The sequence below is a fragment of the Micropterus salmoides genome, unplaced genomic scaffold (assembly GCF_014851395.1).
Source record: "Micropterus salmoides isolate LMB-PRFRI ecotype aquatic unplaced genomic scaffold, ASM1485139v1 Ms_hic_scaffold_8, whole genome shotgun sequence".
In the NCBI taxonomy this organism is placed as follows: domain Eukaryota; kingdom Metazoa; phylum Chordata; class Actinopteri; order Centrarchiformes; family Centrarchidae; genus Micropterus; species Micropterus salmoides.
In genome coordinates, this window is record NW_024044570.1 from 32,077,511 (window position 1) to 32,085,832 (window position 8,322).

Below are 8,322 nucleotides of genomic sequence, written 5' to 3' on the forward strand. Positions count from 1 at the left end.
ACCAGCCTGTCTGTCTCTTAAATGCCTTGCCTGCCCACTGGAACCAGCCTATTGAGAAAAACTATAAAACGAGCAATTTATTTTATAGGCTGCTGAACTGGGTGTCATAAAATGGTGATTTACTCTCAGTGGAAAACTTCTAGCCTGGGCTATTTCTTGCTCTGTTCATTATCTGTTAAACTAGGCTATCTGTTCAAACTTGAAATAAATATGACTAGTGGTTATTTCTCTCCCCAAATTAAAATATGTGCAATTGGCGAACGTGGTCAGTGGTAACATTTTTTTGTTTTGTAATTTGACATTTATGCAAACAAGCCATTCAGATAAACTCCTCATAAGCCTCCCTCTGTGCAGGTTTAGGCTAATGCATTTTGATGACGCTGTTTACAAATGTTAGGTCCTGGATGGTGTTCCAGCAGCAAAATAATGATTTCACCATTATGCCTTTTACAGTAAATTGGGCACAATGGGGACATGTCTAATGATGAGCGAGTTTCCCCGGTGTGGCTGTCATCCTACTTTTCAGATTGTGCAGTGTGACTCTGTCCTCTCAGCTCCCACCAGGGGCCGCCTGCCTCCTGCTCAACTCAGATCTGCCAAAACACATCTTTCAGCAGAGCCGCGCTGCCGTCACTGCCTGCCTTCATTTCTGGTCCTTTAATGATGCAGCGAGCTTCGTGTAGCTTTGAGAGGAAAGAAATACAGAAGTGAGTTGTCTTGTCTCTCGTGTCCGTTTAGTTTTTCAGAGGTAGGGTAATTAGCGGGGCTGTTATGACCAGTCTGTTCCTGTCATTGTCACCATAATTACACCAAACACGCAAGCTGTTTAACTACCTGCTAGAAGCTGCATCAAGCTAGCCCCTGTTAGCCAAAACTAGACCGGAAGTTAGACAGTTTACCCATTAAAAATTAAAGTTTTCCGGTTTATAGTGCCACAAAAATGAAACTTATTAATTAACTACCGAACAAAAAAAGTGTAAACTCTGAGTGAAAACATTTAAAGAGTCATGCTCTACCTGTGAAATGGATGCCCAGAAAAAAAGTGCCAATGAATTTGTGTTAGGTTTTATTACAGTAGGGGAGACTCAAACGTTTCTTGAGTGCAAAGTCTGTGCCCTAAACATTTTTGTACCATTTTACCTCAGGATGCAGCACCCTACTAAACACCTGTTTCAGATATGCTAATGCACTTTGCATCTTGACTTTAGTCACTATTTAATAATTGGGCTATGATTAACACATCCTGCCAATGTGTTTTAAAGGACTCTGTTGGGATCAGTATGGGACGCTGCTTGCACCACTGAGGGAAGATGATGAGATCATGAATATTCCAAACAGAAACACAGACGTAATCATCATTTGGGCCTACATGAAACAACTGAGTAGGAACCATGGTCCTTTTAACAACAAACCGTCAAAATAGCCTGCTGAGCGCATTACCTTTACCCTTATGACACCTGTATTTTTTTAAATGTCCAAAACCCAGAAATTTCCAATGACATCATCATGATCTTCTCAGACTTGAAAACTACCCCAGGGCCACAGAAGACATTATGCAACGTTTTTAAAGCCCACTCCAGTCGATAAGACGCATGGTTTTGGTGTGGTAGACCCGGGTTCATTTCCCCACTGTGACACAACAATTTGTCCCTGAGCAAGACTCTAAACCCCTAGTTGCTTTGGAAAAAAGCGTCAGCTAAATGAATAATGTATTTTGACATTTCTATATTTAATATCTTCAGACAACACAACACATTATTATTATTATTATTATTAACACATCTCAGCCTGAATATCGTCTGAGCATTATAAGCTTCGTACAGGTAGATAGAATAGATTTTATGGCAGGGCTGTTTCGTTTAGGTTGGCTGCTGTTCTAATTTCATTACACAGAAAGGAACCACGTGAATCTGTGAAACATGAATTCTCCATCTATATGCAACCACATTCTATTAATGCATGTTACTAACTCAACTTCTTCCCTTTCATGTAGTCCTGTGCTTTCTCGTCCCTCGACTCTTTCTTCCTGTCTCTTTCTACAGGTGTTTCTGGCTCTGGAGCTGTGGGGTCTGGATCTGTGGTTGCGAGTCACCTGCTGCCTTCATGTTCCTGCTCACCACCCGCTGCTACAATTATTATTTTATAGTTGAATCTGTGGAAATAATATCACAGAGTACAGTCTAGACCTGCTCTATATGAAAAGTGCAATGCGATAACTGTTGTTGTGAATTGGCGCTATATAAATAAAAGTGATTTTAATTGAAATGTGAAACCAGCACGGCTGGGCTGGTGGACTGTCGGCCCTGGTTTTCCCGCGTTATCGCTCCCCGGCACGGCTCTCAGCTGTTCTCCCTTGGGGCGGGGTGCAGCTCTCCCCAGAACATGTGCCCTGGCTACTGGGGGTGGGTTCTCTGGGCGTGGCGCGGTTCGGTCTGGTTGCGGTTCAGAGGGCTGCGATGGGATTGTGGGGCGATTGCCGATGCATTGTTTTTTTTCTGTACAGGGTCTCTGGGGGGCTGCTGGACGTTAGTTTGTGCAGTGGAGTCCAGGGGAGGCATTTCCTGGTTAGCTTGGGGGGACTAGTTTGCGTCCCTGATTTGCCTCGTTGACCTCAGATCCGTGCTCCAGTTTCTCTGTCGGACGGTTGTCGGAATCCTCTGGAGACTGAGGTAGTTAGTTGTCCAGATGTGCAGGATGTGTGCGGGGCGGAGCTGTGCTCTGGGTTTATTCTGGGCGTGTGACTGGGGTTCTTGGCCCTTGACAGCTGGGTGGTTTGGCAGTGACATACAGCTGGGCTAGTTGATTTTGCCTCGTCCTGTTTTGGCTGGCGTTGCATGGCGGCCGGAGGGCGTGCTGTGCTACAAGAGTGATGTTTTTTGGCACTAATGGTTTGCCATAATGCCTGGCGGTGGGTGTCACTGTGCTTGTGCGGTGTGCGGGTTGGGTTCGTCACTTGTGCGCTGATGTTGATGATTGCGTGGCATTTTGGCGGTTTGGTTGCCCGTTCCGCGGTGGTGGGGTGCCAGGTGTCGTGCCGAAAAGTGATCGCCTCTGCTGGAGCGGTATTGCCCAGTCTCTTCAATCACTTTCTGGCAAGTATATAGCCTACTGCATTTTATGGGTTGTATTGGCCATTTAAAGTATTTTTAAGAGGTAAAAAGTACCAGGTGAGCTATAATCTGTCAAATATAACTCTTCTGAATGAAATCAATTTCAGGGCAGAAATAACCTTACAGTCAATAAAGGTTTCAATCATTTTCTGGCAAGTGAGATACTGCATTTATTGAGGAATATTGGCCATTTACATGTATTTTAACAGGTAAAAAAGAGTGGATTGGTTGGTAGGCCTACACAGCAAGTAAAATAATGCAGAGTCATAAGGATAATTACAAAATTGTCTTCATTCACTGGGAGTCGACTTCTCTCCCACCCCTATTGGCTACTGGGGGTCTTGCCTGCCTGTTGCTGGAGTCGGTATGGCGCGGTTGTGGCATCCCACTCTCACTACGAACTAGGCTACATTCCGTAACAGGCTTATGTACACAAACATATACAAACACATACACATACAGACGCACTCACCCACAGGCACTCAGACACACACAGTCTCACATATAGACACACACACAAAGGTTCTCCCTGGTAGAATTATTCTTGATGTTTTTCATTCAGTTACTTATTTAAATTAGGCAAATTGTTATTATTTCAGTTCTCATGGCGGTGCTGTGTTGTTTATTTATGTTGCCTGATTTTTTTCTGGTTTTCTTCCTATGTCAGCTGTTTTTATTGCTGCTGTTCGCTGGTTGTCTCATTGTTTTTGTTTGTTTGTGTGTTTGTTGTTTTTTTGTGTCTTTGTTTGTTGTTTGTTGTTTGTTTTTCTCTCCGCCCCAAGCCCGCTAATCTGTAAGTAAAATCTGTCTGGCACAATATGGTATCCAGCTCCTCATACTCATACCAGGCTGCCGGGCAGGACAGATTAAAAATAAATAAATAAATAAAAAATTCCCAGTTGCTCCAGAGGTGTGTGAACTCACACACACACACATATAGCAATTTTAAGTCGCTTTGGATAGATGCTAATTAAAACATTTTTTATTTATAAAATCTTGAGGAATGCACAGCTTTGGTTTTGGTTTTGTTTGGTTTTAAATGGGTAAATTGGTAATATATTTTGACTATATACAATTGGTACTTCCACATACTGTACATATTTTAAAAAGTTCCAATCTTTTTTTGTCTTTTTTTGTTTTGGTTGTGGGGTTAACTCTTTACATTTGTAATTAATGTGCCTTATTGTCTTAACTGCATTTCATAAATATAAGAATACATGAACAGTTTTATTTAAGAAATGTTTAACCTTTAATTCAGTATTTGTTCAATATATATGATCGTAACTGCATTTGATTGTGAATTATTTTATCGAATTTCACATAAATAAGGTCATATAAAGCTTGTAAGTACCCCATTCTTCTGGACACAGAAGAGGGTAAGGACTTCCTAATGTCACGGTTTGACCTGCTCTGCTCTATGTTCTCTGTTTTCTGATCTTTGTCTGTTTCCTTGTTTTATTTTGAGATGGTCTGTTTGGTCTGTGTTTCTAAGGTTTTGGTTCAGTGTGCTTGTCCTGGTTATTTTAATTCTGCCTGTGTGTCCTGTCTTAGTTCATCACCTCAGCCTGTTTGGTTGTATATATGGTTATGGTCTGTGTCTGCTTGTGTTTATGATTATTTAGGTATATTCTTCATTATTCTGTTGACCGTCCAGTCAATCACTTTGCTTGCCTGTGTCTGTGTGCTGACCTGTTTGAGCTCCCACCCTCCTCATTAGCCAGTGTATAAATGTCATTTCTGATTTGTCCTTGCTGGTCTGCTTGCCTGCCACCTTTAGAATTGTTATTTATTTATGGCCTGACCTCCTGGATTATTCTCTATTTATGGACTTTGTATTTTGCTGACCTGCAGATTACCTTTGTTCTTTTTGTTTGTTGAATTTGGACACTGCTCTAAGTTTGTTCAGAGAGAAAATACCTCTTCTGCCTTTGTGTCCTTAACCTGAACCTGCCTGAGCACATGGCACTAATGCTGACACCTAAGTTTCCTTAGTACAAATACAACCTGCCTATCAACCAGTAGTACTGCCTGTGGATAGGGACACAATATCTATAGTTAAAGTTGATCAAATCTTCATCGCCAGTTTACTATTTATCTTCATAGTGAAGTTCTTCTTAGCTGTTCTATTAACAAGTTCAAGGTCTATAACACCTCAGAGAACCTGACTCTTTTGGAAAGTGTTGTAACTAGTTTTTGATGTTTTTGATGAAATGTTGGGTAAAATTAATACACTTTTTTTTATTTGCTTCCAGCTTCGTCCAACAGATAGTAGGGAAGGTCCATCCATCCATTGCCCATACCCACTTAGGCAGGGTTATTTTTTAAAATGTACAAATTCTCTACTAGTAGTATACAGTTGTGATTTTGAACATTGCCTTAAAACTAAAATATGTATGAGCAGTTTGACTCATGTTCACAGCTGCCTGAGTAAATTTTGTGCTTGATCTTCATCCATGTGGCGACCCTGCAATCTTTATACTGGCTCTCAAGTGCACATGTTTTTGGAGGATAGTGAGAGAGGAATCTTTTCTGAAGGAAGCACTTCTGCTGGCTGGACACGTTTTGCCTCGTTCCTGTGGCCCTCCTCCCATCCTTTTAGAGGCAAAACCCCTCTACGCTATAGGTGAAGGTCACTCACTCACAGCATAACAGTAAGCTATAGGTGCACTGCTGGCTTGCCACTTCTTACATTGCAACGATTAACCGCACTAAATTAACTAATTCACCATCAAAGCCAGACTTAAGTCATATTTCTACTTCTGCAAGCATTGTGGTAATGCAGTGACAGAATTTACTGTGATTTAGCTATACATGCTGTGGGTCAGGTTGGCAGAACCCGTGTATGCTGCTCCAGTTTCAAAGCATACCAAATCATTCAGGAAGCAAACTCTAATCAGACATGTTATCTAAAATATAAGCAAAACTTAGTGTTCATGATGATGACAGACTTCATAATCATACCTGTGAGTGACACTTCTACAGAGGTTCTGCATCTAAGAATGCACCGGAATATATAGAAAAGGTTTGGGTTTGTAGGCCTACCTGTATGTTTCGGCCTAAGGTAGGATTCGAGTCAAGGTTCTAGTGCTAAAATGATTTTAATCGTAATCGAATAATTATTACGATTAAAATTATTTTATGTCAATTTCACATTAAATTTGTTGTGGTGGTAAATTCCTTTCTGTGGATCTACCACTGCTAAATGGGAAAACACTACCAGATAATTTCACGTAAAATAAAAAACTGAACCTACATTTTACACATGAACCGTTGTGGTGTTTTGTCATTAGGTGTGGTGAGCTGGAATAAGTTTTCAGGTAGGTATAGAAGGACAGAACAATGTATGTATTCTCCTGTCTCTCTTTACAAAGACTGAATGCTTCAGGGGATGTGGACAGAGACAAAATCTGCAAGAATTCTTCTCTGAAAATGATCTTGCAGCATTGACTGTTTTTATGTGGCTGGAGGCACTTTCTGAGTAACCTCTTCCACTCTACCATAGTGGGTTCAATATTACTAAAGACGTTCCCAAATATGTCCTGATTATATAAATTACAGGGAATTGTGTATAGAATGATGAACAAAATATTTAATCTGTCTCTTTGATATGTTGAATGTTGATCTGTTGAATGTTGCAGCTGTTGCACCCACAAATCACACATGGACGGGATGAACATATTAAGGGAGAGTGGTTTTATTCTGAAAGAATAAAGGAAAAGTGGCTTTACTGATATTCTCTGGTGTAACTTCAAACCGAAGAACACAGCGCAGGCCCACAGTTGCTCTTGTGCCTTTTATATTAAATTCAGAAAGATGCCCAATAAAGGGTATGTACAACATATAACATAGCACATAGCTACAAGTGAGTGGGTAAATACCCCATATGCCACACAGCCACTAAACTATGGCACCTTGGTTTTGAATATTTCACTATACTATTAACATTCATTTGTTCCCTGAACATCACAAATTGAAATCTAATAGTGTAGGAGCATCAGTCGGAATACTTTTCCTAAGCTAAGTCACCTGGAAATTGTTTGTACCTATGCAAATTACACCATTATCAAGTTGTTGTAGCTTCAGTTAAGTGCTGGAACCAGCAAGACACAGGATGTGACTATTTTATACAACAGAAGTGGCCTTTCTGTATGGAGTTTGCATGTTGTCCGTGTGGGTTCTCTCCGGGTGCTCCAGCTTCCTCCCACCATCCAAAGACATGCAGGCTAGGTCAATTGGTGTCTCCAAAATTGTCCTTAGGTGTGGGTGTAAGTGTTAGTTGTTGTTTGTCTATGTGTGGCCCTGTGATGGACTGGCGACCTGTCCAGGGTGTACCCCGCCTTTCGCCCAATGTAAGCTGGGATTGGCTCCAGCCCTCCGCGACCCTGTACGATGGATGGATGGATGGATGGATGGATGGATGGATGGATGGATGTTCTCTGAATCTAGCTGGTTACATTAACCTCATTGACAGCCATTTACATTATACTTTGTCTAATTACCCTTCTGAGTTTGTCTGCATAATTTTGACAACAGAAACGGCATGATTGTCAATGCATTTTAAATATTGCCAATACTGACATTGACAAATTGTACATAAATTCATTGTGTACACTACATTAATTAATTAACACTAATTATTTTGCATTTTATCACACTGAACATCATATCTTTAAAGTTAAATTTAGCTTCCTTGCTAATTAAAATAGATGAGAAACAGATGAACGCCTGAATGCCCTTGGAGGGTACACCTCTAAGCACCTTGAAGGTGCATAACCTGCAGGCTTGCAGGATGCAGATGAATCTTTTTTCTGCAGACCACTGGTCACACACCATTGGTTGCTACTGCTAAGGGTGCTGAAGATAGTGATATGGACCACACAGGTTGCTACCACAATAGGGGCGCTAAAGGTCGCTACCAAGGACCACTGGTCCCAGACCACTGGTTGCTATAGGGGCACTGAAGCCAGTGGTCCGGACAGGTCTAATAAAAATTTGCCTTGGAAATTGTAATTCAGAGCTGGGAATGATGTCACACCCGAGTTGACTGTGTTGCAGTACACAACAGATTTTAAGTCAGAAAACCAAGACGGATGCTTCTAGCAATTGTTAGCAATTCCAGTTATAGCCTAGTTATACGTGGTATTTTGCACATAAACACTGTGGCCGTACCTTACGTCCACACATGTTAGTTGGAAAGTAGGCCTACTGTGTG